General features: G+C 50.7%; 1 long non-coding RNA gene across 1 annotated transcript; it reads left to right on the forward strand.

Moving 5' to 3' along the window:
* The first annotated feature begins 5,310 nt into the window (after positions 1 to 5,310).
* On the forward strand, positions 5,311 to 26,566 carry LOC127481808 (uncharacterized). The gene is made up of 5 exons (XR_007908325.1): positions 5,311 to 5,471; positions 15,843 to 17,408; positions 20,710 to 21,213; positions 22,285 to 22,425; positions 26,339 to 26,566. It is a non-coding gene; the product is annotated as an uncharacterized LOC127481808 (long non-coding RNA).
* Positions 26,567 to 27,498: the final 932 nt, after the last annotated feature.

Consider the following 27,498-nt stretch of genomic DNA (forward strand, 5'->3'; position numbering starts at 1 on the left):
GCTATGAGCGGGGAGCATGTTAAACATAACCACGATCTGTGAAAAAGTAAGAATCTTCAAGCACTGCCCACTTTCCTTCCTGTCTGGGAGCTGGAATTGGACAGATACAACAGCAGAGCTCATTACTGAATAGGCAAAACCAGCAGAGCAGTGTGGTGCTGATGGTCCTGGCCGGGAAGTGCAATGGCCAGAGCATCCTCTGCCTGCAGGGCTGTCACTGGATATGAGTCTGCCAGCCAACCAGAAAATAAAATCCAACTATGATCTAAGGAGCTGGGCTAAAACTAGCCAGCCTCGTGGTACAAATCACTTATTATATAACCTCTTTAAAGAGCTGCCTTTGAACGAAATGTTTTTTGAAACTCTTGAGTAGGAGGGGAGGGAAGCGAGTCGTTTTGCAAAGGTTTGTCACTCTGACGTGAGAGCAGGGCTGCGATTCTTCTCTGGCTTTTAGAAATGGTGGGTCTGCGAGTGCTTCTCAAGTGGCATGACCTGATCACCTGTAGTTTTGGGAAGGAAATACGATGGGAAAGAAGATTCTCTTATTGATACTCGTCTGTGTATTTGACCTGGATTTCCTGTGCTGTAGGAAGTTTTATGTGTGTCTCAGGGAAAGCTGGGATCTATTTGTAGCTCTGCAACAGACCTGTCATTGCAGGCAGACATGTCTCTTCAGTCCCCTGTTCTCCTTGTCAGGGGAGACATCTATGAATTACTTCCTCTATCGAGGTACAGGTTCTGTGAAAGAAGAGCTTGTCAGAGATTCCAATGTGGTGTGTCAGGGAAGAGGGAGATGGGCTTCCAGGACACATGTCCCTGGCATCCCTTACTTTCTCCCTGTTTGTAGCACAGCAGACAGTGCTGCTGGTGAAGGTGTACTGCACAACACAAGTGGTGGCTGTCACCTCAGGCTTCAGATGGGGTTGGAAGCTACCTGGTATCACTTCTGAGCAAAGGTGGGGGGACATCTTATAGCAGCCTGTTGGGAGAGGGTGCTGTGGGGTGGTTTCTGGTGAGGGATGAGCCTCATGGACACCTGGGGACATTCTGGCATAGGGTGACTTATTGTCTGCTGAGCTACAGCTGAGATGGGCCAGGTGACCACTGCTCGGGGCCATGGATTTGCCATCTGCAAGGAAGTCTTTCCCCAGTGACCACCTTTAGATTCCTTTATACTCACTCCAGCCCTCCAGCCCTTCCTCCCTGATAATGCAGTACAGCTGGAAATGCACCGTTTTGTTGTCACAAAAATGTTAGGCTTGAATCGGTGCCGTGACCGAGCGCCAAAAACCTGTCACCTCTGTTCTCCTTCCCTGTTTCTGCTCCCTGCAGGCATCTTCCATGCAGTTAATAACTCACTGCTGCCTTCCAGACACCGGGCAAGCTGAGGATATGGTGGTGCTCTGTGTGGCACAAGGATTTCTCTGTACATCTCCAGTGAGAAGTGCTGCAAAGGCTGGTCCTGCTCACTCCAAGCGCTTGTGGCTGTGTGGAGTGTGTCCTGCTGTGTAGCTGTTCTTTCAGCTGGTGACTGAAAGGGTTAAACTAAGTAGCTGCCTGGATGGAGCTCCTGCATGGCCTCACTTCCCTCTGGGGCTGCTGCTCTTGGCAATGATTCCCCCCTCACGTTTTCACAGCTCTCTTGAAGTCCAGAGCTGAGCTTTGGTGTGCAGATCTCCCAGCTGGAGGGAGGACTTCACTGCTCAGCTGAAATGGGCAGATCTGACTTGTCTTCCCAGCTTGGGAGTGTGCTGGGCACTGCTCCCAGGAGGAGAACCCCCTCACAGCATGGTCTGGGCATGAAGATGAAGGTGTCATTGCTTTTCCCCTTGTGTGAATCTACTCTGCCATGTGTAGATGCCATAACAAAAAGCCTCTGCCTGCCTGCTGCTACCCTTGGTCTGTGTGGTGTGGCAGGAGCCTTGTGCTAACCAGGGTTAACCAAGACAGTTTTCATCCTGTGAAAGCCTAGGAATATCCATTTTGTTTTGTTCTTCTAGGCTGTGGTTGCTTGAGGCTGTGGTTGTTCTTTTCATCCTGGGGGCAGGAGGTGTTGATTTCTGTGTCAGAGCCTTGTGATACAGACCTGTGGCTGAAGAAGCTTCTGATTGTGTAGGGTTCACTAGACAAGAGCTTTCTGCAGGAGCTAGGGATGAAGATTTTGGCTTTTGGCACTTGTCCCTGGTGAACACTGGGCAGTAGAACTGAGACAGAAGTTCTGAGTTGTTGCAGAAGCTGCTGAGTGCTCCCAGAATGAGAAAGGCAGGCTTCAAGCCTGCAGGCTTGTGGAGCAAGACCCCCCAAGGTGACCTGTTTGAATATGGCCCTGTCTATGTGCTCTTAAGTTAATTAACAAATAACTCCTAATGCCACTTGATCTCCTTAAAGATGCACGCCTGCTGGGTTATTTTTTACTTTGTAGCTCCTGTTTGTTTCCTAACGGGGAGATTATTTGACCTGTGTATGATGTGTTTCTTTCCTTTGCTCTATTATTTATGAAATCAATAGGTCTTAAAAAGGAACATTTGCCACAAAGTGTCTGGAGCAAGGGGTGCTGGAGGAGAAAGTGAAAACCTACCCACTAGCACAGCCTTTCACATCAACCCAGTGTCAGACAGCAGCAGAGGAGCTTAGCTGAGCACAAAGGGCTGGATTGTCCATGAAAATGCCTTAACTGCAGCCCAGGTGATGGAGGCAGAAGCAGAAATTCTTGCCTGAGTGCCTGCTGGTCACAGAGTGAAGCAGGGGCAGCAATAAGGGTGGGCCATGGGATCAGTGCTCTAAATTTGGCAGCCCAGGTGGGTGAGGGGAGGTGTGGTCCAGGCTCTGTGCTGTAGAGGACGGTGAAAATTCTTCAGATACCTTTTAAGTGGGTCTGTGTTGGTGATGTTGAGCAGGCTCAGATGGCTCCAGAGACCTTGCAGCTGGGGTGAGGGCATGGCCACGGCCACCAGCTCTGCTGTGGCTCCAGCTTGCAGCATGCCTGGGGTGATATTGCCACCTCTGGCAATTTGCTGCCTCAGGCTGCTGCCTGCTTTGCCTGTGCTGAGAGCCAGCCTTGCTGCCCACTTCCAAAGGGACATTTGAACACAGTGGAATTTGCTTGAGTGGGGTCTGGAGCTTGGGATCGGTGCCGAGCCACTCCCTGCACTGGGAATCAGTTGCTTTGCTTCAAGAAATGGAGTGAGTCTTTCTCTCTGCTCCCTTTCCCTTTTCCCACCCTCTGGTAGCAATGGGCCTGTTGTTTTCCCTGTGGCCAGTGTGTTTCCCTGCACTCCCTGCCCGGTGGCTCAGCAGTGTGTTTGGAGGTCACGTTCCTTGCTGCAATTACCCCACTCTCCTGCCTCTCCTCACTCTGGGCCACCTTTGTTGCCAGCACTTGGAGGAGAAGCAAAGATGAAAGGGAGCAGAGATGATTATATTTAATAGCAATGAAAATTGGTGTGGTGATTGGGAGCTGTTTTCCTTCCTGTTCTCCCACCTATTGAAGCTGTGGAGGCAGCTTTGAAATCACATGTGGTCATCTTGCCAGGCCTGTGCCGGGCTCTGCTGTGGCACTGGAGGGGAGGGGAAAGCCAGGTCACATCTGTGTTATCTGGGTTTTCCATCCTGGCCCTGGTAGGCAGAAAAGTAGGTGTCTTTTTTTTTTCTTCCTCCCCTCTCTTAAATGAAAAGCTCCTTTGCCCCCTTCTGCCAGTGCCTTTGCCCTGGCCCCAGTGGGTTTACTCCTCTGCCTTTTAGATGCAAATACTTTGCTAATTTGCAAGATGGGAAAGGAGCAGCAGAAAGCTAATGAAGGTCAGCTAAAGTCCTCTTTCCTTAATCCACCCCAGCAGTTCACAGGCTGGATCAAAGAGCTGCAGGGTCAGCTGCCCCTCCTCCTGCACCGAGCTGCTCTGGCCCTGTCATGAGGTACCAGGCTTTGGGAGAGGTGCTGCACTCCAGCAGTGCTGCTGCCTCTGGGTTACACTGGGAGAAGTACCAGAATGCCAAGTGAGTGACAAAGGGACTGTGGCCCCGTGGCTGTAGCCAGCATGTCTGTCTGTCTGTCTGCAGTGCAAGGCAGTGTGACCACCGAGACCAGGGGCAAGTGCATTCTGTGGCCTTGGCAGGAACCTCTGTAAAAGCATGAACGTGGTTCTTAGCCCAGTATTTATTTAAAGTCCTGGGTCCCTTTCTTATCCTTCATCAGCTTCCCACACCCCTGGACCGAATGCTGGTCACTGCAAGTGGCTTCCCCAGCCTCTGCAGCCGGAGCACACATTTGGCAGTGAACAAGCTTTATTCCTGGAGTGTGGCACACTTACCTCTGCTGTGGCAACCTGTAACCTGCCTCCATCCTCCTGAAACCCTCTTGCCTGCACAGACCAGTGAGACTTTCCTGCTGGCCAGGGAGATGCTGTATCCAGCTCCAGCTCCTCCCCTGATATTTCTGCTTTCCCCAAGGCATGAATCACCCCAGGGCTTTTGGTGAGCTGTGGCTTTTGGAATGTGGAGAGCTGCAACCTGTGTTAGCCACTCCTCCCCTTAGGATCCCTTTGCCTTTTCCTGCTTTTCATCTGGTGAGAAGTTTTATGTGACTTAACTATTCAATTAAGGTTGTTTTTTAACTTCTTGCTCGTGCTCAGGCTGCGTGGAAATTGTTCTTGAGAACATTTGCATCAGTTCATCTGAAGTCAATTCCTTGGCAAACTAAGCAAGGTAGCTATAATCCATCCACATCTATCTGCACCAGTTTGACTAATAACACCACTGAAATCCCTGATGTTAGTTAAAACAAGCCCCCCTGTGTAAATGAAAGGGGTTTTGCAAGGGATTTAACCCTTTGCCTTCCCTTCTCAGTTGTGCAGATGGAGCAGTGAATTCCCAGCTGGCGGCCTGGGAACTTTCCCTCATCACAGGGAGATCAGGTATGTGGAGAGTGCTCAGAGCTGGGGTTGGGGCCAGATGGGTTGTGAGGCCCCTTCCAAGGTTATCAGCTCTGATGAGGTGTCCAAATGCAAAACACGTGTGTGCAGAGAGACAGCAGTGAAATAGTTCTTGACTCAACACAGCATCTTTAAAATCATTTTCAGGACTGTTGTGCTGGAGAGGCTTTAAGGCCTCTTTTCCTCTGAGTCACAACACTGATTTTCCTTTTTCCTGAGTCTTTTCTTTCCTTGAGTTTTCATCCTTGATGAATACAAAGCTGCTTTGTGGCCTTGCAGAATGCATTGGCTGCATTCCTGCAGCTGGTGGTGTTCAAATGGGTCCTGTTGCATCTAAAAAACAGATGGGCTGGTGGTGGACCTGTACAAAGTGTGGGAGAGGGTGTTTCCAGGAGCTTTTGTGTGGGGCCATGTTTAATTTTGTGGTCTTTGTTCTCATGCAGGGATGAAGTCCATCAGCTGGTATAGCCCGTGATGGGACACTGTCTCAGAGTGATGGCATGCCCTTGGAAACCTCTCATCGCCCTCTAATGTGGCAGCCAGGTAAAGCCAGAAAAACAGTGTCAGGAATGCTAAGGAAGGTAAAAGATGTGAAAAATTAAGAGAAAAAGCGTGGTCACAGCCCACAGAACAGCTCAGCAGGGTCCATGGGCCAGCTGTGGCTTTTGCTTGCTCCTACTTTCCTGTGGCCTCTCAAGAAGCCTGGCCTGGCTGAGAACTCTGTGCACCGTGTTTCTCATCACAGCCATCCTTGTCTCATCTGCAGACATGAAGGGTAAATCTCTCTTCCTTTACTTTCTCATGCTGATAGATGAGGACTTCTTATCCCTTCCAGGTGGGCTTTGTCTGCTTAGAGTTCCTCAGTGGAGGAAGGGGCTGTTCATGGGCTGGGAATTGAGAGACCTTTGCCAAGCCCCTTTCAAAAAGGGCTTTCAAGGCCAGTCCTGTGAGCTGGACCTGACAATGCAGGGCTGGTGGGAAGAACATGCACTATTTCTGTGTGCCAGTGTTTGTGTGAGTCAAGCTACCCCCAAAGGTCTCAGATAGTGCTGGAAACTTCCCCAGTGGGTAATCCTTCACAGAGCCCCACTGCAGCCCTGCTGGTAGGTTTCCCAGCTCTCCTGTCTGTCTCGGAATCGCAGCATTGCACAAACATCCTTGGGATCTTTGCTGGAGACCTGTGAGTTAGGGGAGGTCATACTCCAGCCAGCCTTCCTGGACAGGGATCCTGACTCACTGGAAGGTGGAGTGCCTTGCTTCAGACCATGTAACTTGTCCACACGTGGTCCTGCTGTGATCTCCAGCTCGGACGTGGCGAGGCAGGTTTGGATGAGGCTGGCTGGGTGCCGCTGGCAGCGGGAGTACGGCGTGGCTGGAGCATCCATCTGTTCTTCCACTGTCTCAGCTGACTCCTGCAGCCTGTGTGGAGCTCAGCTTCTGTAGCTGCAGTGGCTGAGCCAAGATCAGCACCTGTGTTCTTGTTTCTTTTGGCTGGGCCATCCCGTGGGACACTTGTGGCTTTGCCTCCTGGAAGGCACCCCAGTGTTTGGGCGCTGGATGGAGATGTGGTGTTGTAGGGAAGGTTTGGTTTGGCTCTGGACTCCCTGTCCTGAGTTGGAGCTCGTGAGCTGAGCCTTGGAGACCTTGGTCTTTTCCTCCCATAGATATAGGGATAATATCTGTATGATTGGGGTGGTGTGCCAAAGTGAGTCAAAGTGAGTCAAAGCCACGGGAGCAGAGGTACTGCTGAGAGACCTGCAGGTGTGGAAAGCTACAAGAAATCCACACTGTGGTGATGTTCTCCTCTCTGCTGTTGTAGTCCAGGAGGCAGAAATGTCGGTCAAAACGGGTTGCTGAAGGTAAACCAGTGTCTTTGGAGACTGCAGAACAACACCCTAAAGACAGGTCATCACAGTTGCCTGCATCCCTCAGCAGTGTCCATGCTTGGCTGAGGAAATGGTTTGTGGCAGTGTTGAAATGCTTTTGGTTGGGTGACAGCCCAGGTGCAGAGCTGCGGGTGCTGTTTCATTTCCTGTACATCTTATGGCTCATCTCTCAAGCTCTTTCTCAAGAGGCTTTCTTGTCTCCCACACCAAACCTCCTCCTTTGTTGACTCTTCACAGGCTGGTTTCTTCACTTGGATGTTAGGTCTTATTCCCTTTCTCTTTGTTACCTGAGGGTTTGATGCTGCCTGGTGGGTTCACTGAAGACCTCTGAGAAGGGAGGGTATCCATCTTTCCTTTTCCTTCCCTGCTTCCCTTGGTACAAGGCCTTTCTCCCTGTTGTGTTGTGCTGAGTGACTGGGAGTATGTCCCTGCTTCAAATCCATTTTTCAAGAGGCTCAGAATTTGCTGACAGGGTTTGTAGTTCCTGACAACCACCCCTTTCCTTAAGCATCAGGGGTGGACACAAGTTGCTGCTATCGCTTTGAGACCCATTCCCTTGGTGGCAGGTTTCAGGTACAAATCCCAAACTTAAATTTCCCTTCCCAGCCTCTCACTGCTCTCCCATCACTATGATCAGCCAAGGCAGTGGGACTCTGCCATTCCAAGCAGGAGTCTGGCACAGGGGCAGGCAGCAAGATCCTCTGCCATCAGTGCTGTGTGACTCGGTGGCCTGGCTTGTGCAGTGGAAGAGAATGCCTCTCCCATTGTCCAACAAGAGCTGTACATGGTACAGCATGTACATGGTTACTGATGATGCAGTGGGAAATCACCTCTCCAATCTGACCCACGGATCTGATGAGATAAGCACGTGCTGGGTGGGATTTGCCCTGGTTGGTCATGTTCCACCTGCCTTGCACAAAGTGGATTGCTCAGGTCGTGTTACATCCTTCTCTAAAGCGTTTGGGGTGACACCTGCACTTTCACCACGTCTTGGGATGGCTCAGGGCACGAGGAGAGGCTGGTGCAATAGGCAGGAGAAGGAGCCAGGAGGTGAGGCTCCCACTGCTTAGGCTGGCTGCTGTGGAGCAGGATTTTCAGACATGCTTTTAATGGGGGAGTCCTTACAAATTGGACGTGCTCAACACTTCCTCTGAGCTCCTGAGCTTGACCTGCCCACAGGCAAACTGGCAGCTCCCTCCCGGCACAGCCAAAGGAAGCTTGGAAGGTCTGAGTGTGCTCTCCCCACCATGGGGAAGGATTAGCTCACTAAACCATCCCAAGACAATAAGCTGCAAATCAAAGGCAGATGATGCTGGCCAAGCCCTGTGCACGTGTATCTGCCCCTCATCACCCAGTGCTCCTTTAGATCCTGCCTGGAGCACGGCCTGGGGGTCTGTGGGGCATCCAGCGGTGTGGGAACAGTGCTTTGGTGGTCTCTGTGGCCAGATCCCTGTGCAGATTGTGGGAACAGATTAGGCTGCATGGGAGACATAATCAGGTGATTATCATACCTTTTCTTATCTTTAATGCCATCTCTTATCTGAATGCCCTCAGTTGTGTCTTCTGCAACAAAAGCTTACAGGTTTGAGTAGAAAGAGTTTATCAGGTGGTTGCTGTGGTGTGGCTGGGTGAGCAGCAGCTGCCTGGCTGTGAAGAGGAGCTTGCAGTAACTTGTCTTTGGTGCATACTTGTGGGAAGCCTCTGGGTTGGCTGACTTCAACTATTTGCTTCCCCTGGACCCTGCACTTCAGGCCTTTGTACTGCCCTGGAGAGTGGGGTTTAAAATTGAGGAGCAGAAAATGGCAGCAAGAATATGGTGAATGAAAGGAAGGGAGCACGGATCTCCAGCTGCTTCACCCAGTTTTCTGGAAGAGAACCTCTGCATTGTAAGGAAACACTCAGCTGGTGTAAGCTCTCATGGAAGGAGCTGGGTTTCACTGCCACAAGGATGTCCTCAGCCCAGGGCAGATGTCTGCACTTCTCAAAGCCCATCCAACATTTCTACATAAGTTCACTCTGTGGGGGATGTTTTAGAGCTCCAGCAGTTTCTGTTATTAAATATTATGACCCAGGTCAGTAAAACTGTTTCTCGGCTCCCAGGCTGAGGGAGCTGGTGTCCCTGGAGGCAGTGCTGAGTGTGCCATGGTCATGTACACTCCATCAGGAACTGGGTTGGGTCTAGGGGAAATGGTGATTGACAGGTGCTTGAGAGCTGAGGTAGAGCTGGCAGCTCTTGGAAATGTGTCACACCTGTTGCAGGTGTTAAGGAAGTGTTCGAAGTGCAGGTTGCACACAAAACTTTCCCTCTGCCCAGGACCCAGGTGGGTTGTGAGCAGTGCCAGGGCACACAGCCACTGGGCAAGGATGGACAAGTACCTTGGTGGAAATAGTTACACTACAGCATTCCCTGATTAGTTGTGTTTTTTAATTTCCCCCGAGTTGTGACATGTGTGGATAGAAGAGCACTGTGAATAATTTACCATAAAAAGTACCTTTGTTTTCCAGCAGACTCGAGATCTGGTTGAAATTATTTGGGGTGGGGGTTATCAGTCGCCCTTAGCACAAACTCATTTTGAAATGCAAGTGTAAGGTACAATACACACAATCAGTTGTCAGGAACTTTGAACCTCATTGCTCTTTTAGAGGCAATTCTGATCTCCCTTCTCTATGTTATACAGATGCTCTAGCTACTTTCATATACTCAGAGAGTCGTGTAGTGGGGAAGACACCAAGCAGAATTTTTCTGGTTTTCATTCACTGTTTAGAGACCCCTGGGCTCTTTGAGAGAAAAAATGACAAATTTTTTTATGTCAGGGAGAAAATTTATTGTCTTTTTTTTTTTTTTTAAAATTGTTTGCCTCTTATTGCTTAGCTGTTCTCTTGAATGATCAAGGCATTAGACGTCAGAGTTAATTTCTAAAAGCTTGGGAAGCAAAAGGATCTCTAAATCATGCACCCTGGCTTGGCAAAGCTGTTGCTGTGATGTTACCTGCTTGGGTAGAACATATCTTCCCCTCTGAGCTTGAATGGCAAAACAACTCATCCCCTTCCAGGTATCCCCTTTCAGATAATGTGACCCTTCACCTCAAGCCTTGGAAGGCTGCTGTGACCCTTGGGTTGGCAAGGAAATTAAAGGGAATTCGGGGTTTTTGTGCTCCTGGAAAATCCTTTCAAATTCTTACCCTGAACTGAACAGAAAGGAAAATGTGACCAAATGAATTTGAGACCCCCAGAGCAGAGATGTCTTGGGCACAGCAGCTGTTCAGAGCAACAGACCACTTGAACTAGACTCCCTTCCCTCACACACACGCCTTCTGTTTAGACTCTCCAGGGAATAGACCTGGAGTCTAATTCCAGAGAACTGGGCTGGAGGACCTGGCACTGGGGACAAGTGCAGTGAGGATGTTGTCTCCCCTTCTGGGTGTCGAGATGTGATGATGCAGCCTTGTGTAGGTGTGAAATGTCAGCAGTGAATGTTTACCCACGGTGTCTGACGTGACGTGCAAGGACCTGCCTGTCATTTTGGACCATCTGTTTCTTGCTGTGGAGGTGTCTCTTGCTTTTCCTGGTGTCTTCCTCAGCCTGGTTCTTCTCTTTCCACTCATGGTCCCTACTGCAGGTGCTGCTCTCTGCCTCTCCCTGGTCTTCCATCCTAAGCCTGCTCTGTAGCCTTCTTCCTACCAACATCCCAGTATTGGGTTTGGATTTTTGTGGGATTTGGTTCCATGAAGCAGTACCCCTCTTGTGAACTTGTTTTTCCTCATTTAAGTGGTTCTTGCTGTCTCTCCCTCCCCTTTGCATGGAAGAGACACACTCAGGCTATGCCTGTCTGACTTGCACTTGCTTATCCCCTGGGGACTGGAGAGCTTGTCCTGACGTGATCCTGCAGCAGTGGAGAATGCCTCTAACACAGGAGGGGAAGTATTCATGGCTGAAGGAACCAGGGAAATGGGAAATGCCTGCCTGATAGGTTAGAGCCCTCATGGTGTCTCTCCCAAAGGACCCTGCTCAGGAAAGAAACTCCCCTGGTCTTTTTCCCCCTCCCTATTCAAGGCTGGACAGCACTGCAGGAGTGTGCCCTTGTGCATCCATGGGTAATTCTTACCCTGACCCCACAGCATTGGGTCCCTGGTGCAGGGAGAAGGGACCATGTGCCCATTGAGGCCTCATGTCAAGTGGGAAGTAATTGCAGTCAGTTCTGCCTTGCTTTTGGTGCTGCAGAGGGGGTGTTCTGTTCTGCTTTGGGGCCGCCTTTCTCTGAGGGAAAGGCTAAAGACCCAGGAAGAGCAATGCCAGAAAGAGCTGATCCTGTTGCTTTGCTCCCAGCCCTGTGTGGTGCTGGGCACTGTGCCCCAACCACCACCACGGTGTTTGGGTGGGCACAGGGTGTCTCATGCCTTGGCACCTCTTCTCTGGCCATGCCTGGTTCTTGCTTTGTGCTTTCTCCTCCCTGGCCAGATGATAAACAGCATTTCCCAGGACATCTCTCCTGGATAACCCTCCACGGTGCTGTGTTTATTTTGCAGGATTGATGCGCTGTGCACTTTTCTCTCTGGCTGATTCAGGCCAACACAACACAAATAACGCTGCTTTTATCTGCCCAGGTCCAGACCCTGCTCAAAGCCTCCTCTTGACGTGACTCACTCCTGGGCAAGCCCTGGAGAAAGCAGATGTGGTAATTCAGCTGCAGATCCCGTCCTTTTCTCACGGCCCTGTGGTCAGCCGGCTTTGGCAGACGTGCTCGGGGTGGCTGGCAGAGGAGTGAGGTCTCCGAGCAGGAACCTTGCATCAGCCGTGCCCGCTCCTTCACTTCCTGCCTGCCCCAGCCCTTCCAGAGGGATACTCTTGGTTTGCAGGGTGCTCAGTCCCACAGCTGATTTGGGACATTGTTTTCTGTCAGCCGTGTCGGTTCGGTTCGGGCAGAGGTGTTGGTGTAAAATGGGTTCTTGATCCATTGAGATAATTCATGAGAGGTAATTCATAAAAAATGTGCATCATCACTTTTGTTGATGTCCTTGCCTTTGGCAGCTTCTGTGAGGGTAAATTTTGTTCACTGAATATTTTGTTTTTAGAGGATGCCTTTTTTAATTATCCTGCTTTCCTTTCTCCTGTTTTCCTTTTCTGTGTCCTCCTTTTTAATCCTTAAGTAAAAACCTCAACATAAACTAAAATCCATATTTTAGGAAAAATAACACATGAAATTGAAGGGGGAAGCTGGAATCCAATTTGATGAATAATAAATAATCCTGGGCTCAGAAAAGCCTCAGCTATTTTTCTCAAAGCAGCTGGTGCACTACTAGCTTGATTTGCTGCTATAAATATTGGCCAGGTTCTTTCAACTCTTGGGAAGGTAAATGAGAGGCAGTTGCCAGGTTTGGTTGGTATTGCATGTCTGGGCTGATGAAAGGGCCAAGGAGAGCGGCAGATCTGTAATTGTGAGCGGGGTGCTCAGTCATGCGGGCTGGGAGCCCCGGTGCCGGGGTGCAGCACAGAGGCATGTGCTTGATGTGGGATCTCCCTCTGCCACGGCTCCTGCCTGCCAAACACCAGCCTGGTAGATAACTCACACTGGCTCCAGGATGGGAGGGTGCTGAAAGCCTTCCTGCCCAGACGAAGAGATGAACCTTGGTGACGTGGCGCCGGGTGCCCCTCCGGGCGTTTCCATGGCCGCTCCAGGGTGAGGGGTTTGGAGCGCTGAGACTCCCTGCCATGGTGGAACAGCTGGACATCAGTGGGCAGGTTGGTGCTGTGATGCCTTTCCTTCCTTCCGTGGGCCTTAGAGGAGCAGTTTTGCTTCCTCAGGTCCCACATGTGAGAGCTGAAGCTTTGTCCTCTCTCTGTTTTCAGTGAATCAAATTTTTACTTTGCTTTCCTTCACAGTCTGCATCATCACAGAATCATAGAACCATAGAATGGTTTGGATTGGAAGGGATCATTGTGTTCCAACCCCCCGCCATGGGCAGGGACACCAGCCTGGCTTTGAATATAGAGCCTTTTCTGCTGGTAACTAACTTAACTTAAACTCACAGGACTTGTCTGCCTCTCATCTGTCCATGCTTACAAAGCCCTTGCTGCTGTTCAGCTCAGGGCAGCCATCCCCCATCCTGCCCCTTGGTGCAGGATTATGTGTGGTCCCTTTTGGCACAGCCCGAGCCTTGGATTTGGGTTTCTCCCCAGCCCTGTCCAGCACAGGGCTTGAGCACAGAGCTGAAGGAGTAGACAAGTACAGCCTTTGTGGGACCAACTGGAAACCTCTCCTGTTTCCAGCAGCAACCATGAGGGATGCCATAAGGTTAAAAGAAGATCAGGGCCATGTGTAGATCCATCCTTCCCTGCAGGCAGCCCTTGTCAAGCTGTGGTTTAAGCTCTGCTTCCCCAGAAAAGATGGTTTCCAATCCACCATGCTTAACAGAAGATGGCATCTTCTCCAGGAATTTATATCCTCCTTTTTTATCACAACTTAAGCTTGTCCTCCAGGCTCTGGGGAAATACCCCCAGGCCCAAGGCTGCTCTTACTTTCCCGAGGAGTAACTCTACCCAGGCAGTGCCCACTCCACAGGGAGGAGGAGGAGGGCAGTGAGACCTTCCCCTTTCTTTCTCTTCTTGCATCTTGCATGTTCTGAATGTGAAGGTTGAGTGTGTATCAGGCTGGGAGATGTCCTGCTCTTCACTGACAAGGATTTTTCTCTGTCTTCTTATGGTGGCTGATATCACCCCCCCATGAGGCCAGCTTGACTGGCTGAACCACTGAATAAAGCAAGTCCTTGAGAATAGTTACCTGAAGAAAAAGAAACATTTGAGGATGTTTGTCCCTTAGCTTAACTGACTGACTTTATGTCTTAATGACTTTTCAGTGGAGCTAATTGAGCAGATGTGCTAATAATGACATAGTGAGAGCTGCTTCATTACAGGAATAACATTGAGTGGTCTCCAGTGTATGTGCCTTTGGTGCTACCCTGAGCTCCCTGGTCTGAGGGGATCTTACTGCTGTTGGTTGTGGGGACTTTTTAGCAACTTGACCAGGAGGGTGTTCTCCAGCAGCGCTGCCTCAAGGATCCTGGCTGTGGTCCCTGCCTGTGCCCGGCCGTGCCGTGGTTGGACCCGGTAGCATCGTGTCCGTTTCCACAGCAACAGCACGTGTGAGGCCATAATAAAGTCAGATTACAGCTCCTTCCCTGTTTGTGCAGGCAGGAAAAGGAGTTTTCTGAGGTAAGGGCTCAAATGACTTGCAGAGGAGCATTTTGGCTGGGTAAAAGCAGACTCCGGTGGCTAGGGAGGCTGTTTGTGCAGTGCTAGAAATGCTAACGAAGATTGAGTGAGTTTTCTAGGAGGTTTTTTTTCCTCTGCCAAGTAAATTCCATGCACACTTGTAGTAGGAGCTAAATTTAAGGGGTGATTGTCAAGAACAGGCTACAGAGCAGGTCTCTGAAGTCTCTACCTCTCCCACAGGGCAGTAACATGGGCTGTGTATTTTCCCAGAAGTGGCTTTAAAGGATGCTGTGGGATCCAGTCTCAACTTGGAGTCTGCTGCTGGGATGGCTGTTTGTCATGGGCTGAATGCCAACAGCCAGACTGTGGGGAGAGCTCTCACAGAGCCCTTGAATTTGGTCTCTGAAGAGCTAGAGCTGGGCAGGACTGTCTTGGCTTGGCCAGTGATGAAGATCTCCTCTGGAGATGTGGTATGGTCCAAGGGGGTCCATTTGGTATCTCTGGAAGCTTCTTCCAAATGAGGCCATGATAAGCCTGTTGGTTGGTTGTTGGTGGCTGGTGTTGATGGGTCTGTTGCTTCATTGCTCTTCAGCACTATCAGCACAGTGGCTGAGTTTGCAAGCATCCAAAATAATGACTCCTTTGACCCCGGCATGGCAGTTCCAGCACTTTGGTTACAAAGCAGGAACCGTTTTAATGTGGTCAGACCTGGCTTTCCCTGTCCAGTTCAACTACTGCTAGCAAAGTGAGATTCCTGGAGGGCTTTAGGAGAGCAATTTCTGCTTAAATATCTAACCATACACAAGACCAACAGGATTTAGGCACCGCACAGGTTTTGGAAGAGCAGGCATCTGAGCTGTGCTGGAGTGGGGATGCTGGTGTGGGGAGGACACTGAGGAAACTTGCTGCATTCTGAGAATGCCAGATGTATCTCAGTGAGGTTTCTGTGGTGTCTCCTTGCTCAGTCTCATGAGGAAACATCAAAGGAGGCTGCCAGGGGAAACAAATAGAGACCGAGGTAATTCCTCATCATGGGAAAGCCTTGAGAGCCCTGACCAAGGGAAACCCAGCTCCAGCCAGGCTGGCAAAGCCAGCTCTTCCCAGTGCAGAGTATGGGGCTGTGCTGGCCCTTCCCTGGGCTGTGTAACTCCTGTGGGTGGATGGGACTGCTGAACACTGCCCAGGGGGCTGCTTGTGGCAGAAATTATGGCAGTGCCAGTGGGGTATTGCAGCCCAAGGAAGCTCCCAGAAGGTTTTAGGCAAGGGTTCGGATGTGGGTTAAAAAAAGGTCAGGCCCCAGATACTGTCAAATGTCACAGAGGTTCAGGACCACAAGCATCCTGTGGTTTTGCATTTCCCCCTCCTCATCCCTGCCACCCCCTCTCCTGTGTCCCCTGTAGTGTGGCTGTGAGCTGCCTGTGCGTTTTTGGAGGTGGCACCCAGGTAGCACCCGCTGACTCACCTGGTGGGTGTGAAAACCAGGGGCTGGCTTTAGCACCAGCCCTGCCAGAGCTATCTCAGCAGTTTCGAAGCATCCTCGCTGCTCAGCCCAGCTTGGCTCTCTTTCAGCAGTCTTTTGCTTGAGCACCAAATTCCTACTCGAGAAGTGCAATATTCATGAAGGAGACACGTTAATTAGCAAGCCGTCTGCTCCCTGCTTTGGCATGTGAGTAGGTGGTGTTACCTCTGGAATTAGGTTGAAATCCGTTTGGTATTTAGGTGCATTTGATTTGCAAGAGCTTGGAGGCCCCTTAAAGAGCACCTTTAAAGCACACTGACCTACATGCAACCTTCACAGTTATGTGTTTTCTCTCTGTAGGTCTGGGATGTGCAAGCAGACCTCATTCCCAGGCTGGGATCCCCTGGCCATCCGAAAAAACTGTGGACAGCCAACCACCAGCAGTCAGAACAGATCCCGTCGTTCCTGAGTGCATCCTCTCTGCTGGCAGAGCAGCCATTTGACAGATCCATGATTATCTCAGCCAGGGAAGTTGCTCAGGGGAAGCTTATTCTCAAATTGCATTTTGGAAGCCAAACAAGCAAACCCCAGGTAATGCAGCTTCACAGTGGCCACGTGTGGCTTTGCTGCTATCCCCAGCCTGGAGGAACCTTACTGCCTCTGGCAGAGAGTTTTGAGCCCAAGGGCTGCATTTTAGCCTGTTATTGAACCCCAGTGGCATGGAGGTGAACACAAAAAATGGAACAAACACCATGAAACCCACTTAATTTCAAATAATTTCTTGGCTATTTCCACCACCATCACAGTTCTAGCGCTAGTACATAATCTTCAAGTAGCAGCACATTTTGGCAACTTCTCTTGGTCATGAGCAGCCAGAATCAAGCTTTTTTTCCCCCTGAATATTTTTAAGAAGTTTCCCTGTTCTGCTGAATTCTAGGAGTAAGAAGGTAGAAAGTCAAGATGCTAAAAAAGACTATGAATCTTGCTTATGCTGTAGTTGAGAAATGAAAGTTTCTTCCCTTTTGTAAATGATTTCCAATAGTTTCAACATTCTCTTCCTTTTTTTTTCTTTTTGTCATAGCAAAAAAATGAGGAAAAAAGGGGGAGAAGTAATGGAAAGGCCAAATGTTTCATTTTTCTGGTTAATCCCTTAAGAACTTTAAAGAGTAAAGAAGTGGCTCATGCTGATTTCTGGAAAAAGGCAGAGAAACTCTTAATTTCTGCCTGTCTGTCATTTTTTCCCCCCCCTCTTGAAATAATTCATCCTGCCTTAAATTTAAACGTTTGATTTGGAAACTGGGGCAGAAGGTGAGTGTTTGTGGGTGTGTTGGCAGGGGCATCCTGAGCAGAGAAAAGCTTTTGGAAGGGCAGGATGCAGCCCCAGCACTGCAGGGTGAGCTATACTGGGACTCTCCTTGGGCAAAACCATGGTGGGTGCTGCTGGGGTGGACGAGGAGGTGAAGATGCCAGCCCAGAAAATCTGTAAATACTTCCAACACAGGAGCTCAGCTCCCACTCCTGTTAATTTGGGAGCTTCTCCCAGCTGCTCTCCCTGGCTCTGAGGAATGTCCTGCTCCTAGGGTCAGCAGCCTGGGCATCCAGCACCCCTCAGGACAGCTCTTGCTCTCTGTGCCTGGATGTTGTGCTGGGCACCAAAGGACCAAAGAGACTGGAGGAAAATTCCCAGCTGCAGTGAGTGATGTGTGCCCTCCTTTCCCATCAGAACCCCTCTGGAAGATGTACAGCACTAATGCCTTGTTTCTCTCATTTACATGAAGGTTTCTGCATCCACATGCATCCCTACTCTGGACCACATGGGTCTCTGCTGCAGGAGCTTGTCCTCGGGGTAGACCAAGGCTTTGCTGAGCCGGTGGACTCCTGGTTATGTGCAGCATGAGGGTGCTCCCAAGCCAGGTTCAATGCTGGGTGAGTCATTTCCTTCTTGCTTTCTCTGAGCCTTTTCCCACCAGTGCCACCAGCTCACTGAACACGACTCCTCTGGGGCCGCTGCTCCATGGCCATTCACTCAGGTGCCCCCAGCTGTGCTCCCAGGGGGCTGGACAACTCCCCACGAGCAGCAAGGCATCCTTTGCTGGCACCTCTGGAAGCAAATCCCACAGCAGGGGACCGCTGTTGTGCCTGCTTTCCCCAGCTGATGATGTCAGGGAGGAGAAGGCATGTCGGGAGAGAATGACTTCACGGAGCCGCTCCGGGAATTGGTCCCCCCTCCTTGCAGAGAGGGCTGCTGGAAGGGAGCCCAGTGATGTCTTCATCCTCATGCCCCAATACAGGCAGTGTTTGCAAATGCTGAGGCGATGCTGTTCAGAGAGGGGCCAGCCAGCCTGGAGGATAATGTGGCTTTTGGTGGCTTTCTGCTCAAAGCCCCGAGAGCCTCAAGGTGTGTTGTGGCTCGTGGGTCCCAGCGGTGGGTTTGTGTGGCTTTTGGAGGAGGTGGAAGGAGGAAGGTGGCTATTTGGCTGCTTTTCTCAAAGTAAATGAGCTCTACCTGAATGGTGAACCCATTATGGCTCTCACTGGACCCCACAGCCCTGTGACGTGAGGATTTCCCCATTTACAGGTGTAGTGATGTTTTCCAGTTTCACCTGAAGCACAAGGGGGGATCTCCTAATGCAGCACAACTTTCATGGGCTGAATCAGTCGCTGGTGGAAGAACCCAGGCCTCAGCACACTGTGAGTTATCCCTGCAACCCACCACCACCACAGAAGAGCAGTGCAGAAACACTCCACTGCTGGTGCAAAGGCTGCACGTGGCCAGAGCCCATCCACTGTTTATTGTGCAGAGAGGACCCTGGTCCTGTCCCCCCTCTCATGCAGGTTCATTGAAAACATCTCCACTGGAGTACCAAAAAAATGCTTTAAAATTCTCTGTTTTGCATTGGGAAGGGGGAGAAATGCAGAATGGATGGTTCTTGTAGGCTGTCTCACATGAAACACCAAAGAATGGGAGCAATTAATGAATTAATTTCACTAGCCTCATTGGAAGGGTGCTGGCCACGGCCCTGGGAAGTGGTTGATGGGGCTGTGGAAGGAGGCTGCCTCCCTTGCTTTGATCCAGTGTGAGCACCCATCCAGAAATGTGGGGTCTCGCTGGCATCCTGCAGAGCCAGAGCCCGAGATGAGAGATGGCTGCTCTTCGAAAGTCAGGATTAATAATCTCTGAAAATAATATTAATGAAGAAAACCCCAAACCAAAAAGCAGGACCTCCTCCTCTCTGCTCCCCCAGTGGGAAGATGTGGCAAAGCCTTTCCTGTGTTCTTGCTCTAAGAAGAGCCAGGGAGATTTCCAGCAGGCTATCTCCTAGGAAATGGACCCATTTCAATCCTGTGGTTAATTATATTAAATAATTATGGGACTTAGCTCTTTTATCCTGTGCCTTTTCACACCCTGGGTGACCAAGTGAGGGCAAGTGCAAGGCGAAGCAACGAGGGGAGGTGGAGCCCATGCACAGCCTCACCACTGCTGTGGGACGTGGCTGTGCCTCGGGTCTGTGCTGGCCCCTCCACCCGAGGGCAGTGGGCTCAGAGGTGTCCAGGGAGCATCTGGAGCAGGAGATGACGGAGTGGCAGCATCCAGAGTGCTCTGGAAGCTCCGGGAAGCTCTGGGAAGCTCCGGGAGCTGTTCCGTCTTGCCGTGTGATGAAACACTGCCACACCTGTGCAAATTTCCCCATAGCCCGAGGCTTGGGTGGAAGCATGTGGGGATCATTAAATCGAGCTACTTAAGAGCTACTTGAAGATGGAAGATGTGAAATGGGGCGTATGGAATGGGTCATGTCTAGACGATCCCCCCAGCACCTGACTGCCTCCACCAGAGCTGCTGCTTGCAGCGACTCTGGCTCTTGGCTGGTGCCCCTGAGGGAGGGACAGGCAGAGCTGGCTCGTGCAGAAAGCCCAGCTGAGCTCCTGCTCCATCTTGCAGAGCAGTTGGGGCTTGCCTGGAAAGGCCAGGATGTCAACTCACATCGAGGAGCCAGCCAGCGAGCTCGGGCTGGTGGTGCCTGTGAGGACAGGACCTAAGGGAGATCTAGGAAGGGGTGTGTGGATCTGGGATGCAGACTCCAGGTGTGCTGGGCTTGTGGCAGAGCTGGTCCTGCTCTGTGGGAACATTCATGCTGTTTTTAGAAAGCCTCTGCTTAACTCCTCTGTGCTTGTCCTTTCTCCTGGCCTCCCCCTTCACCTGGACTGAGATCCCAAGCAATTGTGAAGGAAGCTGGGTGGGAGAAAAAGGCTTTTAGTTTGAGAGGAGCCACAGGGTGAGTTACCACTTGTCTCAGCCTTGTGCATTTGGGAGCTTCCTTAGTGCATTCCTGCATGCATCCCAGAAGACTGCTCCAAGCAGCTCCCTTCCTCTGTGCATCCCCAGGGGATTCTGTGTTGCTCCCTCACCTTCCCTTTCCAGGGTGTTGAGATAACTTGTGAGAGCCAAGACGGTGACTGGGGTCTGGTAATGCAATGTTTTTTCCTTTGGTAGTCAAGAGTGCAGGGTGGCAAGCTGGCTGTACCCCCCTCCCCAGAGCAGGCTCAGGCAGCTCCCATTAGATCACTTCAAATCCAGCCCTGCTTGGCCTCTGTGTCCAATTTTAACAGCATGACCGAATAGTTGCCGATGGGGAAGCCTTGTTTGATTGTGGAGGTAATAAGATGATTCGAACACAAGAGCTGATAGTTTCAAGTAACTGCAACTTAACCTCGCCGCATAAAGCGTTATTGTCCTGCCACAGAAATCCTCTGTCCGGGGGAGCACAGCTGCAGGGAAAATAAATGCTCTTCTTTTTTTCTTTTTCTTTCTCTTTCTGCTGTTTGTTTGTTTAAAGCCCAGGGACCTCGGGTCAGTTTGCTCTCGTTGGCCGCAGTGGAGCAGTGGTGGGATGTGGGTGTTGAGCTCTGACTGTGGGGCAAATTCCCTTTAATCCAAGGAATTAAACCCCAAGCAAAGCCACTGATGGTCATGGGTTTAGTGGAGATCCAGGCCAAATCCTGGCTCCATTGAAATTAAATGGGACTTTTAGCTGCTGGTTGTAGAGGGATCAGGGCTGGTCCCTACTGCCAGTTGTTGAGCACATTTGCCCTGCCGACCTCAGCGGAATGGGCTGCCCTCCTGGGGGGGGCACACACCTGGGATCTGGATCCCTGGGTACTGCAATAATCTTGGAACACTTAGGATGGCAGTGGGTGCCCCATTTGTGCTTTGCCTCCCCCTTTACAGGTCCTGACTCCAGACCAAGGCCACTTTGCTCCATTTGAACTGTCTGTGAAACCTCACTGAGCAGCAGCTGCTAATTCATCATTTGCCTTCTTAAAACCACCTCCAGATACAGAAACAGCTCGTCACTGCCTGTAACCAGCAGGAATACCAGATCCTGCCAGCATCTGTTTTGGACATTGAGGCAAGTGGGTCTGGGACAGCTTTATCTGGGGCAGAAAACCACTACTGGTGTCATACCAGGACCGCTGGTTGCCTGCTGCTGCCACACTGTCAGGGCAGGAAAAGTACTCCCAGACAGGCTGACCCTTCTGTTATAAATGGGCTAATAGAGATATTTGAATATATTTTTATGAGTGACTGTTTTGGATAGAAGTTGCTGGTCCCTGGCTGCTGGGAGCTGCAGGAGCAACCACGTCCATCAGTGCTGCATGTCCAGCTCAGGGCTGGAGACACCTGCCCTGGGGCCGTGTTGCTCTTCTGACAGTTCAGACTCAGTGTGCAAAGGTAAGGGGGGGGCTATTTTGTTTGCTTAGTTTTATTTTTTAAAAACTTCCTATCTTTTTGAATTCCTCACCCACGCAGATCCGTGGGGTGAACAGGGAAGGTCTTAGTCCAGCTGGTTTTGGGAGCACTTAGAAATCCCCGTGGGGATTTTTTATCTGGCAGAGCTGGGATCTTCTCTTCCCAGTCACGGCTAACATAAAAACATTTCTATTGATTAGTTGCACTTATTTGTTTGTCCAAACACATAGCAGCCCAAGCCTGTATTTGTGTGTGTGCTCAAATGTCTTCCAAAAGCCACTCCTACCACCCCTGCAAAATAGTTGGAGGGTGACACAAGAGTGATAAACATCTGGCCATGGGAATGCTCTGGAGTGAATGAACGGGAGTTGTGAATGGGGATGGCTCCCTGTGAGTGGCTCTGTGGTGGCAGTGACTTCACTCCCTGTGAGACTCAAACACCCAGGCAGTGCCTCTGTGTCCCAGAGGAGAGGCAGTGACCCTGAGCACCCAGCTCAGGAAAGTCCCTTGCTCAGGGAAGACACTTCAGTAGATGCTTCATCCAAGCTTTTCTTCTGGCACGGGTTGAGGTCTCGATTTGTCCTTAGTGGTTCTCACTGAAATCCGTGCTTAACTTCGTCTGGGAATCAGTGATTTGTAATCCGTGTGAGGAATCAGCTGTCCTGTTCATCAGAGCTTCCAGCCTGATGATGGGATATTTGTTGGAGATGTTTTATGAAATTCCACTGCTTGGGACTGAAATAATGTCACTTTGTAGTTAAAACACCAGGAAAACCTCAGAGACTGAGTCAGTACCAACTGCTGGTTCACATGCTAGTAAAAGCCTGCTGGTGTAAGTATGTTTCTAGACAAGCATGATTTTTGTTCTTCACTCCTGGGAGCTAGCAAAGCTTTATTATTTTTTATTATTTTTCAAACATTGCCTCTACAAGCTTCTCAACCTTCTCAAAGGAAATATCTTTGCCATTACTACTAAGTAGGTGCTTTTTAAAGAGATTAGAAAAATGAAGGCTGAAATGAAATCTGAAAGAAATCATATCAACCTTTTTGCAGAGATTTCTGTTTGAAAGACTATGATGGATCTGCATCAACTCTACTGACTTGAGTCCAGCCACAAATTATTTGTGACGTGGGTGAGAAACACGTGCAGCTTTGGTGGGAGCTGAATTTCCATCAGCAGAGACATCCTGGCAGGTAGGAAGATTGCCTTTTTCAGCCCAAAACTGGGGTCTGGGGCAGGGATCGTCCCTGCTTAGGATTCCTGCTGCCTTTGCCACTCCACACTGGTGATGCTCAAAGCTTCCCCTTCTCTAAAAATGATATTGCTTGGGCACTTTGGCTTTGCTGACACATCCCCAGCTCTCTCTGACTGGGAGGTATTAGGTGACAGGGTGGGTGAGGTCCTGTGGTTGAAGCAGGAGGGGATGCCAAGTACTGAGACCAGGGCTCCCTCTCCTCCTCCCTGGGTGATTCCAGGGCAGAAGCTGCCACTCCTCCCTGAGCACATGACACCCAAACCCATGAGCTGCCTTGCATCCCCTAAGTTGTTTTCTCTGGTTTATGGGTGGCTTCCTCAGTCTCTTTTGGAATGCCTTGGGTTTTGCTTAAAAACACTGCAACAGTGGCAAATGGTTTTGACAGAAGATCCATCTCCTTTTGCTTGCATGTCCTCAGCACAGAGGCAGCAACTATTGGAAGAAAACCCCAAATATTTTCCAGGTGATGTGTTTCTCATCTGCCACTGTTGTGGGCACTGGGGAAATGCAGGAATGCTCTCCCAGCTGCTGGCAGTACCCTGAATCTGCCATTTGCTCTTCTTTACTAGGGCAGCAGAAACTGAGTCTCCAAGCTCAACAGAAGTCTCATGGTTCAGCATTTTAGGCCCACACGACAAAGAGCCCAGATTGGCTCTGTGCCCTGAGAGGTGCTGATGGCGAGGGTTTCATGGACCACTGAGTCCTGCACCTTACATCTCTCCTAGCCCTCAGCTGCAGCACATTTGCAGCTCCCTCAGGGATTGCTGGTGTCCCAGAACTCCACCACTCCTCAACCTGAATCTCTAGCTTTCCGTGCTTCCTTTCTTCTCTCTCATTATTAGGGGCAGGTCTTGGAGAACAGGCACATGTGGGAGTGGCTCAGGTGGCTAAGGAGGACCTCAGTGATGAGTTCAGACAAAAAGGACGAGGGTGGCTGTGCTCTGGGACGGCTGGGATCTCCACAAAGGCCTCCCTGAGTCCTTGCCTTCTCAGCTCAGGGTCCTTCAGCGTGTACCACGCTCAGTTCCCAAGAAGCTCCAAGTCATGTGTCACTTCTGCAAAGCCTTGGCCTGCCTCTCTCAAACCTGAGGTGCCTCGTGAAGCTTCTGTTATCTTCTGCAGTGGCCCAGGACAAGGACCCTGGCTTTGCCTGCAGCTCACTGGGTAGAGGTAGTTCTGACTGCCAGTGTAACATCACTCCTGTCCTCCACCACAGATGCACAAGCAGGGAAACTAGATCACATTGTGGGGGTGTATCTGCCTTGTCCCTTGAGAAATCCTTTTTTCTTCACTTGTTTGGTGACCTGTGCCTTATCCCAGCTGGTGAAGGGCTGGTTTATGATGCATGGCTGGAAAAGAGAGGCTGAATCAGAGAGTTTTGGCAGAGGCCAGGCTGAAGGTGGTGTTTGAGCATGGTACCGGCTGCAGGAGCTGCAAGGGCTCAACCAGCCCCCCAGGAGCTTCCCCAGCTGCTCCCAAGCCACCTGCACCTCTCCTAGAGGCAACTCCTTGCTGGCTTTGGGATTTGTCTGCATGTGCCTTAATCCTAGGATGGCTTTTTTTCTCATAGTGGGGGTTGCATGGAAATAACCTTATGTGGGAATGTGCTCTTTGCACCAAAGGGGTTAAAGTCTGCTCCCTCCTTCTGGGCTGACCATGGAAAATACTGCTCATGCCAGGGACTATGCAGGACAGAAACTAGGGCTCCTAGGATACAATTATACAAATAATACAACTTGTTCCACGAGCAGCGGAAACCAGCAAAGCCTGGTTTCCGATGGGTTTATGTTGTGGAGTAAAGGGTGCTCATGGGCTCTCACTGGCCAGTAAAAGCTAAACATGTGCCCATCACCATCTCATTAGCCACCAAACTTCACAAAATTTACATAACCAGCTTCCTTTGACCACATAAAGAAACCAGCAGCTTAATTCTCTAATTTTTCTGCTGGGATCAAGTCACACTTGATTTCTGGGGTAGAATACATGTGTGATGGAGATGTTCAGCAGATGCCTGCTGGAGCCTCACAGGAACCAGACCTTCATCTGTTTGTCACAAGCCCCTTCTTGGCACAGCAGCAGCCCATGTCACCCTTCAAGAGCGGTAGGGATGTGGCAGGGGTTTCTATCTAAACCCAACCAAGATGTGCTTGCTGGTTTGTTGATCAGGATGTGATGAAGGCTCCTTAGTGACACACTAGCGGGGAGAAGGAGTGGGAGCTGCTGTGTCATCTTCATGAGAGTGGCAGTGGGGCCACTGATGTCCCCTCACTCTGAGGGGGGGAGCAGCACGGGCAGAAACTGGTGTCCTGTGAGTGAGTGGGGGCTGGGGAGAGCTCCGTTCTTGTCCATAGCGTGGTCCATCTTCACCCTGCCCCATCTCCTGAGCCGACCGTGGGAGTCGTGGCTCTGCCATGCTCCCCGACAGTTTGGTTTTGAGGGATGAGCATAAACGCTGTCCCCAGCTGGGCGGGATGGCAGGAGGCTGCTTTGCCTTGCTGGGAGCAGGGACTGGAGCTGTGTGGTTTGCAGGAGGATGACACAGGCTGGGATGACTTGTCACTGTTAACGCACAAGACGCTACTGGGGTGCTCATTAATGGGAAGGGAGGAGAGGGTCTGGAGGTAAACAGAGCAGGGCTGGCAGATGACTGTGCCATCTCTGCGCAACCTCGTCTCAGCCTATTTATATAAATCATGTGAAACCCAAATTAGAATTTTATCCATCTGCTGTGCTGTAAGTTGCTCTTCCACCAGCACAGCAAGCCAAGAAAATGCTCTTAACTCCGTAAGATCTGCCTCGAGTGTGAGAAAGGTTTGTATACAAGGCCCAGTGCTGGTGTGGGGGCTGTGAGGATTCACACTGCAGCCTCCTGCAAGGCTGCAGGACAGGCTGTCACCACGTCCTCCAGGAGACAGCAGTGGCTTGACATCAAGGGCGAGCCAGGAAGAGATGTGGACGTTCAGTGAGAAGCCTCCAAGGCTTCACTGTGTGCAGGAGGACAAGGGCTCACCTCTGCCTCATGTGTGACATAACCATGGCTGAAAGTGTTGAGCAAGACCATCTCTGCCTGACTCCTGGTCCCAAACACTGTGGTGAGCTTGTCGTGGTTTGGCACAATGAGGAAGGTAGGGAAAAGCCTTTCTGTACTTTCCCATGTTTCCTACTTGTAACAGAGCTGGACTTTTCAGCCATTCCCTCAAGGAGGCTGTTACCCATTTGCTTTGCAGATGCTCAGCACTCTGTGTGGGGTGGCTCCTCCCAGGAGTTACACCGGGGCAAACTGAATGTGACCACAGGTCTGTGCCTGCCTTCCCGTGTGGCTGAACTCGCCTCTGCTCTGGGAGCACACACTCGCAGGAGGATCCCGCGGGCCGATGACTCGGCCGGCCGGACGCTGCCCTGGCAGTGAGCACAGGGCTGGCCCCGCCACCACAGCACAGCAATTTCTAGGAAACACATCTGCCTCCCCACACAGGAGGTCCCTGGTGAAGATGATGACTCACCAAGGGATCTCTTGACCTCTCTACCCGGCACTGTTGCGATCCGGCTTTCTTGGCGTTTAGTGCTTTTCCCGTCATTAAAAATAAAACCTGCTTTTTTTTTTATTATTTTCCCCTCATCGAATTGAAGATTCCAGTGAACAGTTTGGGGGTAAACAAGTGAAGATGACACTGTGGAGGAACAGTTGGTCAAGTTTGCGAGAGATGGAGCCAGATCTAAATATGGCACAGCCTCACTGGTACAGAGCAGAAGGAAGGTGGCATATGTGTCTGAGCAGTTGGATTGCTGCATGCTCTGTTAGATTTCCTTAACATCAAGTGTGTTCTCTTCCTTTTTTCTTTCCTTTTTAGCATAAAAAAAGGAGTAGAAGCTCACCAAAAACATCCTAGGTTGGAAATAGGGAAGGGCTACAAGGAGGTGATGGACCCTTCAGCTCAGCTGACAGGTGGAAGCAGAGGTGTCTGGATGAGATGCTCCTCTGCGAGGACCAAACCAGGAGGCCATGGCCACCCCCAGCCAATCTCCTTGCTGCTGATGCACACACCAAAATTTGGCCTGGCAAAGACCTTTTCCCAGGTGACCTCCGTGCTGTTTGGTACCAATGGAGTGATTGCTCTGGGTCATGTATCACTCAGAGTACAAAAGGGAGGAGATCCCTGGTGCTCATCTGGGGATGCTGCACACTGTCACCCTTCCAGCTGGGCCTCTGCACACCAGGAACAAGATGGACCAGGTGCTCTGGGCTGTGTCCTCAAAATGAGTGTCTCCTCCAAAGTCCCAGGCCACTTTGTTGGCACAGAAAAGCTGATTCCCTCTAGCATTTAGTTCCTCCTGGGAAGTGCATCCTTACACCCCACTGATTGCATCAACTTTTTGGGCCTCTATGTCTACAGACAAAACCAACAGAGGAATCAATGTCCTTGGATTGTCTTCACTGCTGGAAAGAACTGCACAAGGATTTCACTCTCCCTCTGCAGCTGACTGTGGAGGCAACCAGAGGCCAGGCTTCACTGGGGAAACAGTGTGCTACTGGATGTACACTGCCAGTTCTCACGTGACTCCTGCCCATCCTGGTAGGTAACCACAACCCCTGTGCTGGGGGATGGAAGCTTTCTTGCCTGTGGAATGCTCTTGCTGGGTTTTCATACACCTGGGGAAAGGCAGGGAGCTGGGGAGGGGAAGCCAAAGGTGAGACTGTTGCAAGCAGCTTTGATCAGGGCTTTTTTCCTAAACCACCCAGTTACAGGTTAGTCATGGAGCCTTCACCACCCCTGCCAAAGATCCATTGATTTTTCCTGTTAAGCCACGTGTCTGTGTCATGTCACTACGTTTGGCCACTTAAACCAGATCTTTCTCCAAGTGTTCCAGCGAGAGGGGCTGGTGTGGCTGAGCAGGGAAGAGTTTTGTACGGATACAGTGGACAGGTGACTTATCCAACCATTGCCAGGAAGGGCAGGGCCATGCACACAAAGAACAGGAAGGAACAGGCACTGTGTCCTGGACCTGGAAA

Source organism: Manacus candei, unplaced genomic scaffold (assembly GCF_025592945.1).
Source record: "Manacus candei isolate 608988 ecotype Guabito, Panama unplaced genomic scaffold, ASM2559294v1 h1tg000082l, whole genome shotgun sequence".
Taxonomy (NCBI): Eukaryota; Metazoa; Chordata; class Aves; order Passeriformes; family Pipridae; genus Manacus; species Manacus candei.